Raw genomic sequence first — 22,631 nt, forward strand, 5'->3', positions numbered from 1 at the left:
ATTCCTGTCAGAGACACAGTCCTTGAATCTCCGTCCCAGCCACAGAAGGAGCAGTGTCCCATTAGCTAAGGCAGAGAGAGCATCTACCACTTTCATTGGATAATCCCTTAATTACTGTGGCCTCCCAAATAATCCTATTGAACAGTTTACACACAGCACAGTTTAAAGCAAGCCATGGCACAGATCCCAGGGTAATGGATCAGTATTTCACTCTTAGGTGTTTTTGAATTAGTTGGTTAGTTTCCTTTTATATCTCCCAAAGCAGGTTGTGCCCCAATCCTCCCAATCGTCCCACTTGATTTAAAGGCCAATTGACTAACTCCTAAGACCACAGAGGCCATTTAAAAAAAAACATGTTGCCTTAAAGCTTATTTTCCAAAGCAGTCCGTAGCCTTGACGAGACGCTCTCACGACACGCAACATCACTAGCTCCACGGGCACTGGGTTCTCACTGGCCCACACTTTGCTTTGAATGTGAATCTGTCAGGGAACGTGTTGGGGCTGCACCATCTCAGCCCTCACCAAGCCCCACGCTGCGTGCCCAGAACAATTCCCCAAGTGCTCTGTGCTCTATATGAACACTACACACGGGCTGGCTGGCTCAAGGTATTATTCCCTGGACACATTCCAAGCTGGCACCTGAGAACAGCTTGCAGGCAGCACCCTTTGCAAGGAAAATCATTTCAGTGCCAGAAGCTCAGTCCCCCCTGGCAAGGCTGAAGAAGTAGGATGGGGATTAAGAATTAGCTTGGCCTCTCGTAGTAGAGTGGGAAGAAATTTTGTTACCGATTCATGAAGACAGGTAAGAAAACAACTGCTTTTCTCACCCAATGTTTTGGGGATTCAGCAAAACATCTGCAGCCCTAAAGTGTTAGGGCCTCATCGCGTTCCTCCATCACCCAGAAATCAGGGTCACTGCAGGAATTAACTGAAGGAGTCTGGTGCTTTAAACAGGTAATGCCCTACAGATCAAGAAGCGCTCCACAAAATCAAACTTTTGTATGTGACACAGCATGAACTCTCAGGGCCAAAAAAATAAAACAACCTGTCCTTTGTGTTACAATAACAGTTATTCTTCTCTCTCTTTCTTAGTGCACACATATTTTATATGTGCACTGCCCTTTTAACTGCAAATACTGAGCAGTTCTCAGAGGACAATGTCTGGAAAGGTTTCCTCCTATTGCCAGAAGAAACAAATGTCTTATATGAGAGATACTGGCTGGGGGGAGAGAAGGGGGTTGGTTTTGGATTGGGTTCTGAACATCTTTTCTCTCCCCTCCTCCCACTCCCTTTTTCTTCTCTGATTCACAAGGAAACCACAAAGCAAACTCAAGACTGAATGAGACTTGTTTTTGTGAATGTTCTGGCTTTCTTTTAGGACATTCACTTCCACCCCCACTAGTCTAAATCTCCTCCATTTATACCAGCCCAATAAATTCAGCAAACTTCCACACGTGTAAACACAACCAGAATCTGGCCTGGTATTTAATTACCATCACAGAAGCCACTGGGAGTTACGTTGATATAAGAAGGCAAATGTTAATGTTTTCGTTTGGTCCAGTGTTGTTTAATTTGATTTAACTAACTTTTCAAACTCTTCAGACACACTGACCTTTGTGTGAGCGCAGACTTAGGATGACCAAAAGCCCAGTTACTCAGTGCTTTTAGTTGCACAGAACACGGAGTGCGTCCCTCCGCCTCGCCAGGTACCTGTTCTGAAGGGCAACAGCCAGACACGGACGCAAACCCTCCGCTTCCCGATGTTGCCATCACCACGTCATCAGAAGGTTCTACCGTCTTCCAGTGCAAAATCCCGCAGAACTAGCTAAAATTACCTTTGTCATTGTTTTTACGAGATATTTTATATCCTTCAGCCTGTCTACTCGATATTGGGATTTAAGGGATTTTTTTTTTTAATTTCACAAGCCACCCATGTATTTTCATAGGCACTTAAGCATCATTAAAATTCTAGCCTCGGATCATCAGCTCTAAAATAAGATTAATTCCCCATCTAACAAAGAATTATAGGAAGAACTCTATTAATGTTTATTTACAAGGTCTGGATAATACAGCGATGCACTAATCTTGACAGGAAAGGCTGAAGAAACTTCTGAAAAGCACTGGATATAACTGGTGTGTTTCAACAAATGCTCCCTTTCCCTGTGAAACAGGTTCTACAGCTCAAGGCTGAGTAGGAGTGATTAGACATCAAAGGCTTTGCTTATGCAATCGCTAGGGCCAAGAGTTAACTCACTGTACTGCAGCCTGGGATGGCACAGAATTTGTGAAGTGTTACATTAAATGTGGAGCTGCCTGGGAGTTTTCTGGAGAAATAAGTATTTTCTGAAAGAATGCCTTGGCATTGGGAAGTGCTGATTTATCAAACACTTCATGGGACGCTGTTTGAGGCTGGGAATATTCCCTTCTGGAAGGAAAAGACGGGCCATATGTTCTGCTTCCACCACTTGGAAACTGAGCTCCTTTGACTTCTAAGTTTCACAATAAGATCTCAAGCCCAGCTAGAAATGGAATGAGAATTTTCAAATTAAAAATTACTTTGGAATTTCATATCACAGGAGTTTCTCTGAGTAATTCTTCAGCCCATTCCATTTCTAAAATAAAAATTGGGGAAAAAAAGTTCCCGCAAACCTGCACTCCTAGCTCCTCACACAGCTCCAGAGAACGCCCAGCCCTGCCCTGCGAATTGGCTTTCCACTGCAGATTAACCTGTCGCACAAATGGGGCTAATGACTGATTTCTGTAATAAGAACCGGCAAGCGTAAGAAAGATTTCACACCCTTCCTCCCATGAATGGGAAAGAAGCATTCAATTAGGAACACTGCCTGTTCCTTAATGATTTCCTTTGTGTGCATGGTTATTAATATCTTTACATGACTAGTCAAGCCATGGGCTATGTTTTTCTGTACTCATTTTGGCTACTACTTACTGCTTACAAAATACACACAGAAGCCACACCCATAGAAAAATAAGGAAAGGACGCTATTGTTGGCATTACTTGCAGTAGCAACTGCATTCTCCAAGCGTACTGTAACTCCTATGTATTTGATTTTATACAGTGCCACAGAAAAAGACTGTTACACCTCCAGTGAGTTTAAGTAAATACTGCTGGTAAAAAGCAACAGAAGTAAAGAGAGGCATGAGAGAGTTAACGTGACCCAAGGAAGTCAAAACAGAAGGTCAACACCCAAACCAAGAATAGAATTGATCTGCCTGATCCCTCATCCAGTACTTCACACTGCCCGTCAGATAAATATAACTCAAAATCTCTGTTAAAAAAATGAAAGGTAATCATCAAAAGCAAGCTGGAAGTAATATGTCTTCCAACAAGACTGGAAGTTGGGAAGAAAGCCAGATGTTCTCAAGCCTGCAGCTGGTCAATGGACCCAACAATAAGCACGCACACAGCGTGGTGAAACGGTTCGGGCAATGCTGGAAAGCCCATTCCCTGTCTACCTTACACCTAGAACATCTGGATTTTGGCCTTTAAGTACGAATACAAGAGAAGAGGAGAAAAGCCAAAGGTGGGAGGAACTGTCAACCCCTCTGTAAAGTCAGATGATAGCACTGCATTGTCCTCGTTTTGGAAATGAGATAGCAACTAACTACACGCTTGCAAGTCCTTGCTGACCGCTGAGCTCTCTTCTCTGCCCATATAGTAACAACTGGAGCCAAACCACTCCAGGTGTTGACACTAACCCTGCGGACAGGGGCTCCCAGTTCACTGTGCGCCACTTCTACTCCAGTGTAAGGATGTCATCCCTGGCAGAGCAGCTGCCTCCTTCGGACAGGCATCCCCAAGCCCCAAGTTCAGAGCACCTCTAAGATGCTCTGCACGGCCACTCACCTTCTCCCATCGGAGAGAACCTTGTAATGGAGAGGCGGTGAGCAGAGTAATGCTCTTTATATCGGCCATGACTGAAGTGAACATCTCCGACCACTGGAATGGAGATTCAGCTGCTTCTGATTGAATTAATGAAGGCCTCATTTGCTTTGGGATGCAGGACTGCTGCCTCTCAGTACATTGTACAAAAAAAGGCTTTTTCTTCCACACATAAGCATTTCTGTTCCGAAAATTCCATGAGAGACTCACACAGCAGATCAACAAATACTTTACCGTGTGCCTTGTTCAAAGAGAGAGAGTATAACTATGCACTGAGTTAAATAAAACCACACCTGCGTGCTGCTAATACAAGCTGCCGGAGAGATGTACCTCCAAGCTGGACATCCACCTGTAGTGCTGACCATGGTGGTCATCCGACAGCGATCCGCAGGCTAACCACACGCCAGGCCAAAGATGCTCTTCAAACAGACACAGCTACCTGCCACGCTTCTGGGCTGTACTTAGCATGGCAAATGGTGGCAAGGGCCTCTAAGTTTATGGCCTCTGATAGCAGGCAGGTTGTGTTTAGAGACTTCGATCCATGGACAGCTCATTGAGAAGTCTATGAAGACCCCTCTTTATAAGAATTCCCCACGCTTGCCCAAAAGGCAGGGAGCCCAACGGGTCTGACAGACAGAGGTATGCAACGATGGAAATCTTGTCAGCGTCCTCCCCACAGCTGACATCCTCTCACTGCAAAGGGAAGAAGAGAATTCAGAGCCCTGAATGAGATGTCCTGGAAAGAAGCAGGCCAAGGAGATAGAGTTCACACGGGGAGGAGTGCCTGGTTTTGATTTGAGGCTGAGTCAAGGCCAAGCCACAGCCCTGGATTCTCAATCATTGAGATCACACAAGCCTGACTTGGAAAACAACTGACAAAATCTCCTCAGAACTGGTGACTGTGACACACCAACCAACCCAAAAAAGCCTTCCACCCAACCCAGAACCAAAAGGGCTTCGATCTGGCAGTTCGTATCCTGAACCATCTTATGGGCTAACGCTTGAACAGGACTTTGCCTTCATCCCAGACACAGGGATGGTCCAACAGCACTACAAAGCCACCACATGTTCCTGGAGGATATGCAGGAATAACACACACTATCCTGGTTTCTGTATTCTTTATCTTCACATTTCTAAGGCTCTCTTTGTGTGCAGTGACTAGTTTATTCTCAGATCTGCAGCAGGAAGGTTCACTCTGCTTGCTTGCCAAGCCTTAACCATGGCCTTTGCTCTATTTTGTGGAGAGTTTCTACATATTCAGATTATCTAAAATAAAAATCATCTGGAATAAGAAATAGATGGCTGCTCTTTGCATTTGGTAGCACCCACGTCTATGCTTTTGCTAAATGGGAACAATGGCTGCAACGATTTCTGCCCGGTCTGTAGCTCGATGTGCTTTCAGCACTTCAGCAAGGCAGCCAATCTCTGCCCTGTCACCACAAGGTAGCTCTGATCCTTCCTAAAGCTTTGCTATCAGCCTGCAAACCTCCACAGAAACCAAGACCTGTTGCTACTAATCTCTGTTTCCCTTTCTGCTCAGAAGTGACAAAGTGGAACGCAACTCCTGCCTCACATTCCTCCAAGCCCACAGGAAACCATTAATCAGAAGAAAAGCAAAACATCCAGATAGAACTTACAAAAGGCCAAACACTAGGATGGGCCAAGGGGCTGGGGAAAGGGAACAGGGAACCAGTAAAACCAGCCATAAGGTGAGCACTGCCCCACACCTCCACCTTGGCTGGGAGAGGTCCTGCTCCAAAGAATGGAGGGAAATTGAGGGTCAGGGCAACTCAAGGTCTTCCTCTCTTTCAAGGCGATACATACATACATACATGTCTATCTATATTCTTCATTTCCTTCCAAACACCCCATTACCTCTTCTGTAATTAAATAATTTTTAAAAAATTATCAGGAGAGGGTTAAACCTCCCCAGGTGTCACCCTGGGCAGAGCTCTCCAGGTCATCGGCAGGAGGGAAGGCTGGCTGTGGGGTGGGAGAAGAAGCTGAGAAGAGTTTTTATTTGGATGGAAGGGAGCAAGTAGTGCTCGGTCTGTGAGGTGCTACCTTTGTTTGGCTCTTGAAGCCTACGGTTTGGAGTGCCCCGAAGAAACCGTGCAAAGGCAGTGTGACCTGCTTGGCCACGAGAGCGTGGCTGCCGTTGGCCTCTAAGAAACCAAGCCTGCTTGTTCGAACTCCTCCTGAGAGCTCGGGCGACACAGGGAACTGTGGTGTCGGTTCAGTTTTGTTTTGCAAAGAGTCTGTTAGAGCTCTGCATCCTCAGCGTGATCAACCCAGTCTGCAGGCAGGTAGTGGGAGGCGAACTGCCTGGCTTTGTGACAGGACCTGCTCTAACCTTCCTCACGCCAACCCTGAGCACCTTTAGGCTGAAGCCAACCAGTTCTCTGTGGCTGAACGCAGCGAGGATCTGCTTCATTTAGAGGTGACTTGTCATTCCGGTCAAAACGGCTGAGATTTACTCTGGCCCAGATAAATCTATTTATAGTAAGTGTTATGCTAATTCCATACACCAGTCTGATCTACTTGTACTCGCCGGAGCGATAATGCTTTCTGCTACCTGTTCTTTTTAGCTACTTTTGTGCAGCCAGCAGCCATTTTGTTGTCAGAGCATTAGCTCTTACTATAAGGTAGATGTGTACTTCCCCTCGCTTCCCTTTTCAGCAAACCATATAGCACTCCGTTTCCTGCTGCCCTGCTGATCTCCTCCCTCTGGAAATTGCTGGCTCAATCCGAGATCCACACTGTGTTTTGAATAAGTGGGAGAAACCTAGGTCAAAAGAGATTATGCAAGTAATTTTAAAGCCACTCACATTTAAGTCACCTTAAAAAAGAATAAAATATTGAATTGCTTTTATTACCTTATCTGAGGATCGTGTTATGTTTTGTGAAGAGTAATTCATTTACTGACACTCTTGTGAACTAAGGAGTGTGGAAGGGATTTTGTTCATCATTAAAATGCATCTATCTTTGGGATAAACTGTACCAATTGCTTAATGGAGAAATGGCAATAGAAGAGCTGTTTTTAGTGGTTTGCGTCTCCTATTTTTATTCCAGGATAATGGAATAAGCTGTATTTCTAATCTTGACTAAAATCTCTCTACAGATGGCTATAAGCATGATGCAGATGTGGAAGGCTGTGCCAATGCTTTTTGATTCTGAGAGCACGAGAGAATTTTCTCCAGTGAAAAAAAACTGAGGTAGAACAGCAGGAGCTTGGATGATGTGAGTGACACTGAAATGATTCTGAGATGCAGGGTCCTCATCTCTGCCTTCGTTGTTTCATTCCCATTTGTTTTTTTGAAAGGCTCCGCTGAAAAATTTCTTCTTTTTTATGTCCAATGATTGTTCAAACACTTGAACTTGCCACCAAATCTATCAGCTTCGGTTCCTTTCCTGCCACAGAACTACAAGTAATAAGCAGACTCAACTCTTTGCTCCTTCTAAAGTCCCAAGGGCAGTACAGTAAGAGATTGATGGCTTGTCTGGCTGCAAGGTGGCGTTTGGATTACTAGTTAGCTAAAAGTAAACTAGTACAGCCAGCAAGTGACATCAGCTTGCTGGTCTGCTATTAAGAGCAGTCAGAGGTGGCCTCAGCACAGCTTTTGAATGCTACAAGAACCTCCAAATAAATAATTAAAATAGGGAAAGTACATCAAGACATGAAAAACAGATTGCCCAAACTGGTTTTTCACTAGTACATGAATACAGAGGTTTTCCTGGTATTTGGTGGTGTATTCCCTCATGTTTTTCATGGAGGCTAGATGTAGGTATACAACCCTAAAACCATTTCCAATACGTTTTCTCATGGGTGAAGAGATTCTGTGCCTAAACTTAGCTTAGCTTTGGTAATAGTGTCCATAATGTTTTGCACATTGTTTTGCACAGCTACAGAAATATCCAAGTCTTCATCTGAAACATGCTAAATGTCAGTTTATGGCTCTCAACCTTCTACTGAGAGGCTGGAGGTGTATGTTTAGACAGAGTTTTGAAGCAAGATGAATAAGACTCCATGTTTTGGTTGCATGGTGTTCCACTGCCTTTAAATCGGTACATTAATATTTAGCAAAAACTGACACCTCTCTTCAGAAGACACACAATGACAGATATGGCTTTTATGCACTCTGCTATACATACCAAGTACAGGCTTTTTCCAGTATTGCTTCTCTTAATAAATTGGAATTTATTAAAGTATTTGAGTTTACCAAGTACTCTCCTCATACACTGAATTCTCCATCACTATTTTCTGATAGCTAGTCTGAGCTTCTGTAGAACCAAGGCACTAAGCAACCTGGTTTAGCTGGACTTGCTTTGAGAAGGGCATTGGATTAGGTGACTTCCAGAGGTCTCTTTCAACCTAAATTACTCTAGGATTTAGTGGCTCAAATATGAAATCTTTCCTTAGCTCTGTTAATGCACTCCTTATATAATGTATCTTATGATAACAGGTTTCCCCCAGCTTCCCTTTTGTAACCCACAGCCAAACGTTCAAGCAGACAACAGCAACTTGAGCATCTGGATCTCTCACCATCCAACCCTGATTGATCTGCAGATCGTAATGTGCCCAGAAAGCAGAGAGGAAATGCTATACAGAAGGCAGTTTACTTTCACCAGACATCATTACAGTCTAGGGGGGAAATTCTGACAGAAGGTGCAGCAAACTATTTCCTACTTCTGCTCATAGTACTTGAGAAGCTTCTCAAATCTTGAGAGAAAAGGGAAGCAACCCAACAATGTCATAGTACTGTTAATCTTCCAATACTGCTATTTCAGTGTGTGTGGAAAGGAAAACCCCATTAGAAAACTGACTTGGTGAGACTAGTTAGATGAGGTCAGGAAATAGTGTTGAACTAGACTGCTTCCCTAGGGTAGTGTCTCTTCTCTACACAGCCTTTTTGGTGGTTTGAGACCAGCAGTATGCAGATGTCTGTGCAAACTCTGGTAAAACCAGTAAGGAACATCGACCTCTTGGGGATTCTACAGTCTGATCGACAGTAAATCAGACAGCTGCCTTTAAAAAGGCACCATCCTAAGGGCCAGAGCAGTCAGGACTACCTATTTCTTATTCAAGGCCGTTCTTGTCCCCTTCAGTTCACTGAAAGTCATTTCTCAGCTAAAACGCTGAGCGGAGCACCTCAAAGTGATGGATTCTCCATGCAGACTGTTCCACAGGCCAGCCATGCGCACTAATGCTGATGAACAGGCAAAGCACCTGACAAAGATCATCTGGTAACTACCCCACAGCAACTTCCATCTCCAGCTCATCAGAGCATAGCACTATTTCTGCTGATGGCTAGTAATCTGTCTGGTTATCAAACTGAATGGATCTCTACCTTCCTTTCTGTTCTGAACACTTGCTTTTCCGAAGGACACAGCTGCAGGATGCAAACTCTTTGGTTCCATGTGCAGTACATCTTAGCACCACGTCTCTGAAATGCTTTGAGAAAAGTCCAGGAAGAGATACAGAGGTCTCTCTATCTGAAATCTGCACGGACAACTGCACTCCTGCAATTCGGTATTCTCCAGGCCTCTCCTAGCATCACTCTGTGCCGTTCAGTTCCTGGAATGTCACTCAGAAGAAGGATGCGTGAGAGGGTTTTGAGTTCTGGAGAAGAAAAGATCATCCAGAGACTCATCCTGAACAAACTAGATGAGGCAGGAGGCACCACAACACGCCTGGCAGCCAGAAGATGACTTCTCCTGAACCAAACTTCTGGCTCTTGCTTTGTGCTGACCTGGGCCTGCTCTGTCTCCCCCAGAGAGAAGTAACTTGCCTTGTTTGACCCTCTTGAGTTAATTCACCTATCTGACAAGTTCCACAGACAGGACTCCAGTGAGACGCAAGCCCAGAAGCAGGCATGCTAATGACCAAACACTCTCCACCCTCAAGACTTCATCAGGTGGGTCATTTGCACTTTCCCATGGGTGATACTTTTTCTTTCCTACACACTTTGATCCAGCTTGCTAAGTGACTTTAGAGCACAGATTGTTTGTCTCCTCATCAGAAGGCATCTCCCTTCCTGGGTTTCAAGGACTGAGCTTTTGCAGTGGCAATAGGGAAACTGCGCAGCAAAGACTGAATACAGGAATATTCTTTTCTGAGCTGAAGAAAGACACATTATGTGGGCATGCGACTCCTCAGATGACATTTGTTTACTTTCTTTCACAAGCAAAATGGATTTATCAAAAAACTTGTATCAAACAGTTTTGTCTTCTCCCTGAGTGAACTCAGCGGCATCCGTTTACCAACAGGGCTGGACAAGTTCCAGCAGGCTTTGTGGAGACTTCCCCTAGTCCCTAGTTTAGCTCAATCCACCCTCCCCCAGCAGGGATCTCCTTCAGCACTAAATGCTCCTTGTTTCTTTTTTTCTCTCCCTCCCCTGGGCCTTGGCTCAGAACTGGAGCTCCCCAACCTCTATGCTCCCTTTGTCTCCGTCTGAAAGGCTTTTCCTGTGTCGTGTCCTGCCAAACACAGCAAAGGTCTTGCCCTCTCTGGCAGCAGAAGTGCTGAAAAGTGCTGACAGACCCAGGGGCAATAAGGGAGGGTCTTTGCCCCTTCCTTTGACCTGGGAGAGTTGGGTGTTGCTTGCACCCTCCCAGAGGTGCCAGATATTTTTTGCTGTGTCCCAGTGCCATGAAATGTGTGGGTTTTTTTCCCGCAGAGTACCAATACCAGTAAGTAACACAACACTTTTCTAAAGGATGAGAGTTCATGGCTGTGCGACTTCAGCTGGTGCTGCATGGAAGCTTGCTGAGGGACATACGAATAAGTGTCCTAGACACTACTCATCCCTTGCCTTTATTTATTACTCTCAAGGGTTTGGTATGGTGCCATTTTTCTAGCTCTGACTTCCTTTTACACCTCTCCAGAGGGAACAGAACTGTTGTGATGTGGCTGGGGTTGGGGAATTAATTCTCACATAAAAGATTAGTGTCTCCATCATCAAGCTTTAGAAAAGGACATTCTTTTGAGTGCAGCTAGCAGGACTTTTACCAGCTACAGATTGCTTATCTGCTCTCTGTGGCCATATGATGGACTGTCACATCCCTTGATGTGACATCATCTACTACCATGAGCTAGTAGATCATCCTTGCAGGATGAACCTTACTGTCCCGATGTTGTCTTGGACCCTGCTCTGGAGGTAGGATGGTTGGGCTCACATACAAGGAGGAAATTCCCAAACTCAAACAGAAAGCCAGAATGTTGGGGGTAGGGGGAATCATTGGTCAGGAAATAGGGACCAGTGCTGCTTGGAGTAAAAATTAATACATCCTCTGTACTAAATAATGTGGCCCAGGCAAGGGAGAACAAAGTTGGCATTGTAGTAACTGGGCCTCAGCAGCAGAAAAAGAACTGTAGCACAGTCAAGGGTCAGAACAACAGGGTTCAGCCCTGTAGGATTCACCAATATTCACTCTCCATACTGAAAATTTGGCTAGAAACCTCCGTTTCTTCTCGATTTCTTGGCATCTCACACATCTCAACCCACACAGTTCAGAACTGCAGGTAAAAGAGAAGTATGGAGTATTAAACTATGAATAATTGTGGTGAACACAAGCAAAGATTAAAGTCCACAAGGCTAGATGGTCCAGCATTTTGACTTCTGAGAGAAGCCTTTTCCCATCCCATCAACATCTACATCAGCTTGGAGTTTTCCAGAGTCTCAGTCCTGTTTACTAGTTTGGCATCGTCCCATAGTTTTATGTGTTATCTCTGAATTCAGATGAGTCAGTGGTACATCAAGAGCTTGCGTTATTCCAAACTCCTAAACTCAAGCCGGCAGAACTGGTTTTATTACACTCTTTGAATACTTAGGGCAGGCGTCTCTACAAACATCAGCTTGCTGCCTTCCCTTCCTCCAACCTTCAGGTAGGCTGTTTGCAAACCTGAGAGCACCAGCTGAAGTGCCAGCCTGCAGATGGGGCAAGCAAGAAAAGCTGGGAAGTGGGAAGAGAAGTGTGGGGAGGGGAAGGGGGAAGGGGAAGAGGGAAGGGGAAGGGGAGGGGAAGAGGAAGGGAAGGGAAGGGAAGGGAAGGGAAGGGAAGGGAAGGGGGCCTCCTGCTATGTCAGTGCTATCACAGTGGCTGTTTCCTACATCCTGGGGTGAGGTCACGGTGCGGGGACAAACCCATACTTCCTGCCAAAACCTGGGTTTATCAGAAAGAACAAAGGGGTGATATTCTGTAAAGAAACTGAGCTGTGGGAAACAGCATTGTTTCACTGAGCTAGAACGGAGCAGGAACAACAGACATGCTTAAATAGCTGTTCTTCAAAGTAGTCATGGAGATTTCTGCATTACCACAACACTGCAAATGTAGCAGGACCATGCTGATGTTTAAGCTGCTATTCTTCTCAAGTGCATGGGCATAAAACGGCCTCAAAGCAAGCCACAAGTGTGTGTACTTGCATAACCTCACTTTTCTTTGTCACAGGAGTACTGATAAATCTCCTTTAGCTGCTCCCTATGTCCATGGAGATACTCTACTGTAGCTATATATGTGGACCATGTCAGTAAAATCTAAACACGTAGTATACTCTATTTTTAGCCCAATGGTCAGAGATTTAGCAGACAAAACCATATGTCAGTCTCCTCTATGCACTGTTAAATAAAGACTGGCACAGCTGCTTGGATGCTGAGGAAGGACTATAAGCTACATGTCTGTATCTCCGTGCATCTGAATCCATGTACATGAGGGCCATACAGCTGAATTTTATTCCCATAAAGTATTCTCTTACCTTATCAACAGGCAGACGTATCCAACCCTTGGAAACACTGCACGTGCACGTGTGCATTTACATGCATGTTCATACATGCTCTTTCTGTTAGCAGTAGCATTTAGTGAAGAGTATGGAAATTATTGAGCCCTGTTGTAGTGTGATGAAGCAGACTGGGTATGCAGAGAACGGATTATCTCACTCTCTGATATTATATAATCTGTTTAGACTGTGCCACTTTATGCTTATTTAAGGAATGAATGAGCACTTCACTCCGGGATGTGCCACCCATGAGTTCTGACATCATCCCTTTAATCCACTGTAATGAATATACTGCTTTGCTTTTCAGCCATTCCCTCGCTATATCCAGTAAAAGTTCTGGACTAGAATGATTACTCTCGGAGACCATGTACGTGTGTGTGTGTGTGTGTGTTATTCCACAGTGAATTAAGTGATGGCTAACTATATCACAGCAACAGAATGTTCTCCACCTCCCTCAAGAAGAGTCCTGGCACATGGGCAAAGTAAACTTCTGCAGATAAGGTGAAGCAAGGCAAGAGCATAATGTGTGTGTGGGCATACTCTGCTGTAAATGTACCACACTGCATGTGGTTAACCTTTTATTTGGTGGATTGATATGGGCTGTTGAGAACACACAACTTTTCCACTATTTTTTCCTGGTCCTTCCTTCCTTTCTGTAAATCAAAGACTCTGAACTGAATTCTCTTCTTTACAAAATGAGGGGAGACAGAGGAGACAGCAACACGCAAAAATAAAAAGATCTGTAGATGCGCTGCTTTAAAACGAACCCTCTCCAGTAAGCCAAAACATGTACCCCACCAGGGGAAAAGAATGGAACATTCTACCAACAGGTTTGTGTAGGGGCAATTATCTTGCCTCATTTTCATCTTTTGGGAGCAGTGGCTGTGAGGAGTAAAAAGCTCCTGCACCAACACGTGTGGCTTACTCAGTACTTCTCTGACCTGTGTGGGTATTGTCTCACCCAGTTTGTCAGGGCAGATACACGCATGCCCAGGCTCTGTTCACATGCACGGGACTGGTGCCAGAGCCAGTTTCCTCACCACCAAACACGTGCCAAAGAAACACATAAAGACTAGGAAACACGGAAAGACTAAGCTTTCTAGAGGAATGGAGTCTCCAGCATACCCTGTCCTCTTTTTATTTGTTGCAACAGAAGTAGAAACACTTCTCCCTTTCTTCCAGCAGGATGGGCAGAACATGAAGCATGTGATGCTTTTCCCTTGCTGGTGCATGGCCAGCCACGATGGCTGTCGTGACTGCAGTTGTGGGCAGCTGCTCCTGGGCTGAGGGCCAGCCTGGCTGCAGCTAGGCATGGATGCAGGGGAGTTGCAGGAAATCAGCCTCCACCCTCCTTGCAGTCCACAGGAGCCATTGTTCATCACCCCAGTTCTGCCCCCTGTCCTACGGGGTCCTACAGAGGGAGATGCTGGCCACTTACATTCGAGCTGCTGTGGGCTGGGGAGCAGAGACACAGTTCACCATCACGCAGCCTGGAAGACAGACGCGTCTCCCTGGGGCTGCAGTTAAGCCACACAGTCCATCCCCCTGGCCTGGGCCCGAGGTGCCAGCTCCCTAGTGCTCCAGCATCCTCCACATAGGGAATTCTGCAGCTCAAATGCCTTGTCTCACCCATTCCAAGACCTCAACAAGGCAGGCTCTGCAATGCCTCGCTCTGCAATGCCGCCACTTTATCTTGATCAAAGATAAAGTGTTGATTAGAAGCTACTGGCAGGTAAAAATCTCAACCTTCCATACTGGCCACGAAGCCTGCTTCCCCCTCTCCCTCCCCATCTGCAATTGCTGGTCAAAGAGGGAACTAATTCTGCTCTTAGTTCCCCTTCCTTTCCCCACAGGAAAAGTTATCATGGCATCATGTAAGCACAGAGCTGAATCTTTTTTTTTTTTTTTTTTTTTTTTTTTTCACTTCCTTTCCTCCACCCTCACTTTGAAAGCAAGCTTTACATTAGACTGGAACCGCATTAATTATGGGAAGAGCTAACAATCAGTGTGTGTAACAAACACTTGGGAAATAGCAGTCAGAAATGACTGTAAATGTTTGAAATCAGAATACAACCCTGATGTAAAGCAGAACTGCAAGCAAACAAGCAAGCAAGCACTGTCGGCTCCGGGGAAACATTCTGTCCTGTTCCCAGAACTCAACCAGACTTGGTTTGCAAGTCTGTTTCTAGGGCTCTTTTCTTTATCCCAGATAACCAAACTTTCAAAGCTAGCAGTAGCCTGTTTTTTTTAAGCAAAGCCAGTGCTTAGGAAGCCAGAAAAACTCATGTTTCCACTGGCCTTCCTGCTGCTGCTGCAAAAAAAAATTAATACTGTGGCTGAAATTTCATAGTGTTATGAAACCAGGTTTTAAATGGACCATCGCCATTTCAGAAAGCTTGAGATTCCAAAGCTCTTGTGCTTGATTTTCATTCATCCCACCCATCCCTGCTCTTCCACTGCTCCTTGAGAACAGAGTATTTTAGGACGCTTAGACTTGAGGCTTTATGGGGTTGTTGCATGCAGCTTTTAGGTGCAGGAATTAACATAAATTTATTTTGCTATGGCTAGAGGAAACTACTAGGTGGTGGGGAAACTGGCTCTCTCACCAGCCCCATGTATCTGAACCAGGGCTAGGCATGTGTGCTCCCTGACAAACTATGTCAGACAGGACAGACACAGCCTAGAGACAGCTGCATCCAGACCCAAAGTCGCTCTTGGTAGCTCTGATTACAGGTCTCAGCCTTCATGCTGTTCCTAACCTCAAATAATCCAGCGCACACACTTTCCATCCTGAGTTCACCTGCTACCCTCTTAAGCCCTAATACCAAACTGAAAGCCTTCAGCCTCCTTATAGCCACTCCATGACTTGAACAGGGTGTCTCAACTCTCTGTACCTGTGTTAGTAACCCCAGGTTATGTGCCCTACAAACCAGAAAATACTGGTTCACCGGAGAAAGGAACTTGCAAGATCCCCCAGCATGTATTTAACTAACTCAGGAGCTGTAGTGGAATGTACAATGCCCTGATCTGTGCATTAGCAAGGGAGACAGAGCTTTATTCCTTATCCAGTGATTACAGGCCAAAGCTGAAACACCCTACTGACAGTGCGAAACTTTGCAAAAGCACCAAGATTAATAGAGGCTATGTCACTGATAACACTGATAACGTGCAACAAGCTCCCGTCTCAGGATGTCTGGCACAGGGAAGGCCAGCCTGAGGAAGCTGCCAGACACCCAGTCCAAGCTCCTCCAGGCAAAGGATTCTCCAGCATGCTGTGGCATCCCTTCCCCCTCAGTAGACTGGAGAGCAGCCTCGATGATGCCACTGAGACCAACAAAACCCAGCCTGACTCCAGTCGCCTTCCTGTCTCTGGGAGGCATAACAAAGTGAAGGTAAATGGTAAATGAAGGCTTCCCTCACGCGGGCTGGGAGAGGTCCCTGGTGTGTGGGGTAGCAGTATGGTTGCCCTCCCTTCTAGCCCCCCTCCTCTCAGAGCCCAGTGCTGGAATGCCATACTTTCCTACCTAAAGGAATCACCAGAAATGATTGATCAATCAGTGCTGATGGCATCACGTTAATGAAGGTGCTTTGTCATCAAAAACATTAATTATTTCACAGGCTCTTGACTCAGATACAGTGTGACCCTTCCATCCTGTCCCTCTTCTTAGCAAAGGAAAATGAAACAGGAGCTGTTGAAACGAATAAAATGGACTTTCCTCAGTCGCACAATCACTGAGTGCCAAAGCAAGTGGCCCTCAGCCCCCGGACTGCTGATTCTCCACTCTAGCTAGCAGAGAGCCTGGGTTCCCTTCAGATGAAGGCTCAACACCATCATTTCCCATCACCACAAAACTGGCTTTGTGGCACCTTTCCAGCTTCCTGAGCTTCAGCAGTGTGAGTGACAATGGACTCTGACTTATCCCTAGAATGCAAAGCTCGCTGGCTTTGCAGTAACACACATTTCAACAGGAGCCTGTCTAGAGTCCACATGAATGAGGTTACGCCAAATAATGTTTCATTGAACTCTTATCCTACGTGCTTACTTGGCCATGCTGCAGTCCTTCGAGGACCGGGGTTGGAATCCAGAGGCACTGCATGGTGCCAAGACAACCAACGAAGCACAATTATCAAGACATGTGGCATTCTCTGAGGAGGAATGGATGACTCTCCCACAGATAATTTCAATAGCAGAGATAAGCTAGCATCAGCATCTCTCTCAGTCACTTTACCTCTGGGCCTAATTACCCTCTTCCACCACAGGGTTATTGCTCTTTTGACTTTTTCCCTTTTAGCAAGCTTTGCCATCTAACTTGAACCCTCTTACATTCTTTATTACATTTAGAAAACTAGCAACTAGCAAAATCCTAATCTTGGCTTTCTCAGTGGCTTTTGGCCATCCTAACAGGACAAAGTCTGCAGTTCCTTGTGGTGTTGCCCTCTGGAAGGCTTTGAGGGAACACAGTCCAGACTTGCACCCTCAGCATGTGACAGTCAGAGTTTTTGAGAAACTTCTCCTGCAAAAATCATTCAGGTTGAACAGCTTTCTCTTTACGCTTATCTCAGGGCGACCAGAAGGAGAGCCATGGAGAGAGAAAAATGTCAGAAGACTATCAGACAGATGATTTTCATCTCTGTGTAGCCACATCCCAGCCAGCAGAAAGACAACAGAGAGGAACAACTACTGAAAATGAAGGCAAGCAACTTCCAGCTCAGAAACTCATCTGCTAGACAACAAGAAACATTTCAAAGTTTGCAGATGTTCTCACAAGGTACATACTATTACGAAGCAAGGTGTGTTACAGGAGTGTTATTCTGGTAACAAAGTCAATCGTCAAATTACGAAATATCACGGTTTCCTTTGTCTGTGTGCTACACCATGAAACTTATGAGCTACAGCTCCCTTGAGCAACCTGAGAGATTGTATTTCAGAGTTTAATATCCACTGCAAACTCACAGCTTCTAAGTCTGGGCAGTTTTATCTTGGGGGAAAAAAAATATATTAAAAAAATCTTTTCTGATTTGGAGAGTTGTGATGGATCAGGGTTTTAGCTTCTGAACCTTGGCCCTTTGGGATACCCTACTTAGGCAGTTCACAATTCAAAGTTACTAAGGAAACTGCTTGCCAAAAATTTGGCATAAAATACCATTTATAAAGCCAAGCCAGATATCTCAAGTCAGTTGTCGCCCAGTCAGTTCTCTCATACCGAGGGATTTTCCCTGACTACACATTGAATAAATGCCTTCAGATCTTCCCACAGTAATGCAGGCTGAAGGACTGCAGCTTTTTCCTGAGTACTTCAGGATTCACATGGTAGTTTTGATGACAGGGAAGCTCAGATTAAGGGAATTCTGCTTCCATATGCTTCCGTGACACCACCTACAGCAGAAAAAAAAAACCTGTGCCACGTGAGGGTCCTGCTGTGACCTGCTGTGAATGGGATTCCCCCGAAACAAGAGCAGCTGAAATGTAATGCAGCCTGGATTGCAAAGGAGGGCCCTTGGGGTGAGGCTGTCACAGCTACAGTCCCCACAAACCACCACAAATACCTATGTGGGGGGAGAAGCCACCCTGATTAGGGATGGACCCCACCATAAACCATGCCCCAGTACAACCCTGGGGAAAGGCCAGATTCGATTCTGTATTACTGACTTGGGGTCACTTGAAAGTGATGCTGAAAAAGGGAGGCTGGAAGCCAGGAGAGGAAACAAAGCCTCACTGCTACAGACAGCACCGCACTGATGTACAGATACTTAGGGGCTGGATGGACAGGACAGACTGCTGTAACTGGGAGAGCATCTCAGGGCTGGTACTGTGAGAGGAAGTAAGTATATAGTGACATCTTTGCTCTGTCTTCTTCCTCTACATACTTCAGACCCTTTGACTTTAGAACTGCAATGATAAAGAGAGAAGAAATAGAATAGACAGATAAAGATGGGTATTATGATTGATACAGATAATATCACGCTGCTTTTGTGATAATATCTTCTCTCTCGTGCAGCTAAACCAGCAGGTGATGGCAACTGTACTCGGTAGTCTCTTGATTCAGAAAGAAGCTCTCTGTGTAGGCGTATCTTCATGCAACTGCAATCAGTATCGGGGATCTTGCTTACATAAGGAGACTTGTGTAACAAAAAACAATTTCAAATCAATGCACGTGCTCTTTTTGTTAAACTGATTTAGTTAAACAGGTGAAAATTCTTTCTTTGGGCCATTCTGGCTATTTTAGATTTGCTTTTAGGTAACTTAAGCTAATAAGTTTGGCTTATCTCAAACAGCACATCAATGGCGAGCAGTATCAATCAACACAGAAGCCACTGAAGTTTTTTTCTGCAGAGACCTTCACTAACACACATTCACACAGCATGTATGCATTAAAACTGGTTATGCTAGCTTTAAACTTGTCTAATTCAATCTGTTATCAGTCTTAGCCAGATCAGTTTGACTAAGAATTTTAATACTTCCCATTCTGCTTGAAACACCCAAGTAAGAGTTAAAAAACATTTTCTAAATGTACTTGTTTTTCCTCTTCCTCTGGCAAATGACAATTATTTTTTTTTCCTTGCATCTTTCATGGAGCTAGAATCACACGCCAGCAATTTTCTCTGCCTAGTGAGAGCCACGCTAACGTGCAGACAGTGCTGCACACTGCTACAACAAACGTCTCTGCCCGTGTCCCTGGGTCACTGCTTGATGACAGTGCTGCTCCAGGGAGTCCTGCGAGGTTCTCACTGCTGCCTCACAGCCAGCCAAGAGGCTGCAAGGAATAGGGGAGGTGGAGAAAGACTGGCACCCCTCAGATCTGGGCACCTACGCGGTCTTGTGTAGCCTCCGCCTCAACTGCAGGTCTGCCTTTCCTGCTAAGCAGCACAGAGGTCCCTCGGTGGCCAGGGGCTGGGATGTATCTGGCAGGATGCTGTTAGCTGTCTGTCCCCTTAGGTCACGGTGGCTGTAAGGGCTCCTCCTGAGAAGATTCTGGCATCTGAGTCACTGTGCTACAGTCAGAGCACAGCACCTCCTGGCTCACCCCACTGACACGCAGCCCACGCTGCAGCGGGTAACCCTGACCTCACGACAAGTCTGATTAATAAAGTTAGTTAATAGCAACAACAACTACAATAGCAATGCTAGTTAAGGAAATAACCACTTATTTCCCTCCCTCCTGGGAATTACCACAGAGGCATCTGGGGTTTTCTGTGACCCGCAGAGCGCTACAGCCAGGTCCAACCTCTGCAATTTGTTTCTACTCTTCCCTTGTCCTCATGGCTGTTCCTAGAGTGAATTTACACCCCGAATGAGTAACGATACCCCTACCCATCCCTTAGCACCAAGCGAATCTTCCCGGAGCGAGGAGGGAATAAAGGTAGGGGGTAAGCCGTGGGAGCTGGCAGTGTGCCCCAGGACTTCCCATTTTGCAAGAATGAGCCAAATGTACCCATCTCATACTGTTGCCTAACAAATCTGCAAGGGGAAGGGCAGGAATGGGTTCTTCTTTGCATTACACCAGACCACTGCCTTCTGTGACCGAGTGGAACAAGTCAGAAACGTGTTCCTAGATTTCCCAGACTTCTGCTAGTTAAACAGAGGCTCTGCACGTCAGAGAGATGAAAGCTGCAATATCTATTGGGGTTGCAGTCAAATGTGCTAGAACTGGTCTTTCAAGGTAATTATACTTGTTTACTGGAATTGAATATACACGTCTCTACAAGATGCCTTACAGAAATAAGGCTTATCTACCAATCTAAAGATCTATACACATTTAAGTAACAAATCTTTTTTAAAAAAAAAAAAAGTTTTCTCTGTAGCAACTGGTCCCTATAAAGTAGAAAGCAATGATGAATTGAGTGTATATTGAGTATTGATTTGGAGTGTTTTGACATGTAATTGGATTTGATTGCTAAAGTAGACTAGTTTGGTAGCCTTATGATGGGATGCTTAACACAGTGTTTGTTTATGCCTGTGCAATTGGTTTTTTTTCTTCCTCTTTATAACAGGAAACAATTTGATGATCTCGAAGGCTCACCGTCAAGGAGAATAAGCCAATTGTAACACACGGCACAACCCTTCGCTGGGAAGCGCAAAGGGGCTCTGTGCAGCAGTGGGTGTCAGCAGGAAAGAGAGGGTGATTCCTAGCCAAGGGACTGGTATGGGAAATCTGGATTAAATTTTTGCCTCTTCCACAGATGTTTCCTATGACAAATGACTTTATCTATTGCTGTCTCAGTCTATGTCGAGAAGGTGGATTATATTGTACCTTCTCTCACCACATTTTTATCTATCTTTTATTTTTGTATCTAGTTTAGCTTGTATGGCATTCTACCTTTTTTATAGTTGTAAGATTTTAGGGACATGTTAGTAAGCATACACACTATGGAAGAAGTCCTGCCCCTCACAGGCAGCTAAGAATTCTCTTGTATTATGGACAAGTAACAGAAGAACTAAAGGGATGAAGAAAAGTATATAAGGAGGCTAAAACCTGGTTGAATTTTGTACCCTTTGAGAAAGTCTTAAGAATTCTACTGGTTTGGGTTGTGGTTTTTTTGCTATAGGCTTGCTAATGTCACTATTGTTTCAGTGTTTGAGGTGTTCATAGTTTACATATTCCCCTGCCACCTATATTTCAGCCCTCCTGAAACACACAGGCTTATTTCTCTAGTCTAATCTCTTGTTCTCCCTGTAAGAGGCAGACTGTGTCTGGCCATTTGGGAAATAGTTCATAATTCCATGCTTAAATAACTGGCTTTTGATAAAGGTCCAACACAGTGCTCTAAGAGCTGTTTTGTTTGTATGGATGGAGCAGACAGAGCAGAATGATGTTGCCTGCATACTAAGAAACTTGGCCTGAAGCCCACACACACCAAAGGCAAAATAAATAAATAAACATATCAATCAATCTTGACGTCACCAGGAAAAGGGTCACTGCCATGTGGAACGAGACATCTGGACAGTGAAGTCACAGCTCTGGAAGGATGCCACTGAACAGTTCACATGCTCTGCAGCACAATAGGATAAAATGACAGTCAGAAGAGAAAAAAAAAAAAAAAGGGGGGGGGCGGATAAATTCTAATTGATGCCAAGTGAGCAGAGGTTTAAAGAAGAAGCTTCGTACCTTTCTGCAAACCTGTCCGTGCATCTAACTTTTTCCAGATGAAAAACTCCCATGATTCCAATGCCAACCAGGCACACAAATAGGACCAGCCTGTCATCTCACATGACACTGTCCATTACACTTTCTGAACCAGCTCTGGAACACGAAAGAGCAGGGTCTTAGCAGGCAACTAAAATTAAAACGCGTGAAGGAGGACCCTTTCCACGGCCCTACATATTCCAGAGTGCCAGGATAAGGAAGATGCACGTGCCCAGGTGTCTGCCTTACCTGCAGCTGTACACAACCACACACCCATCCGCAAAATGACAATTGTTCAGAGCAGCCACAGCAACAGACCACTGCAGCCTTTCCTATCAACCCTGCCTTCCAAGAAATTCTTTTTAAATGCACTTAAAAGGAAAATACAAACCGTTCCACTTAATAAACAAAAAGGTTTTGAGATGGAGCAACAAGCAACGCCTCCAGGGAAGGAGAGACCCCCTTATAACTCCTTCCCCTGTTCACACAGTCAACCAACTTGCTTCTGCAGGCTATTGTCTTGCTTTCCCTCTGTCTCCATCCAGGCAGAGTGTTGAAAGCAGCAGGAGATTGTTTGCTATGGGAGCCCTGATCTTCCTTATTTTATAGCACAAGGACACCCTAGCCCATCCGGACACCTAGCCAAGGATGCTTCGGGCACAATGGAGCATCTGTACCCAGAAAGTGGAGGCTCCTCTCCAGCCCTGGGCATTTCTGCAACGGCCTGATTTAAATGCAGCACAGCTAAGACGGAGTCTTTGTTGTCATAGCCCGGATTCCTTCAAGACGGCTAAAAAAAAAAAAAAAAAAAGGTTTATGGGGCCAGAAGTTT

General features: G+C 45.1%; 1 protein-coding gene across 6 annotated transcripts in view; it reads right to left on the reverse strand.

Annotated features, from left to right (window-relative positions):
* ACAP3 (ArfGAP with coiled-coil, ankyrin repeat and PH domains 3) overlaps positions 1–22,631 on the reverse strand; it is a 100,113-nt gene that overhangs the window by 74,937 nt on the left and 2,545 nt on the right. The gene's annotated exons all lie outside the window — the stretch shown is intronic.

The sequence above is a fragment of the Athene cunicularia genome (assembly GCF_003259725.1).
Source record: "Athene cunicularia isolate RWA chromosome 21 unlocalized genomic scaffold, athCun1 chr21_part1, whole genome shotgun sequence".
NCBI lineage: Eukaryota > Metazoa > Chordata > Aves > Strigiformes > Strigidae > Athene > Athene cunicularia.